This window comes from Brassica oleracea, chromosome C7, assembly GCF_000695525.1.
Source record: "Brassica oleracea var. oleracea cultivar TO1000 chromosome C7, BOL, whole genome shotgun sequence".
NCBI classification, from domain to species: domain Eukaryota; kingdom Viridiplantae; phylum Streptophyta; class Magnoliopsida; order Brassicales; family Brassicaceae; genus Brassica; species Brassica oleracea.
The window spans coordinates 22,714,759-22,715,299 of NC_027754.1; the positions used below are offsets into that span (position 1 = coordinate 22,714,759).

General features: G+C 32.2%; 1 protein-coding gene across 1 annotated transcript in view; it reads right to left on the bottom strand.

The window, feature by feature from the left end:
• LOC106302866 overlaps positions 1-541 on the bottom strand; it is an 8,563-nt gene that overhangs the window by 758 nt on the left and 7,264 nt on the right. The window lies entirely within an intron of this gene.

The following is a 541-nucleotide window of genomic DNA, read 5'->3' on the forward strand; positions in this document are numbered from 1 at the left end:
TAAAACCGATTGAATGATTTTCAAATTGAAGTCGTATTGATTGTTTGGTCGAAAATCTAATGTCTTGAAATTAAATTCGAATACTATCTTGTTTGATTGATTAAAACCAAATGCTTGAATTGAAATAGAAATCGCTTGCTAGGTTTAATGATTTATGCATTCTCGTCTTGATAATGATCCGGCTAGTATTGATAGTTTTCATACATTCTCGAATGAACCCTAATTGTTGCATTGCTCGACTGTTTGATTGCAATTACACATTGAACTCTTAGAAAACCGTTTGCTAAGATTGAAAATGAATGACCATTGTATTGATTGCATTGAAACCGTTTACTAAGATTGTAGCCGTGCGGCTTGTTTGCATCATGCATGCATAATTGTACAAAGTGATTGCATAGAGAATCTGAATGCTAAGATTGAACATGTATGCATCATATACGAATGACCTATTTGCATCATACCTAGAATCTGGATTGCTTGAGCATATTGATTGCATTCGATTAAACACTTTTAAATCTAAATTATGAAACATATGATTTCA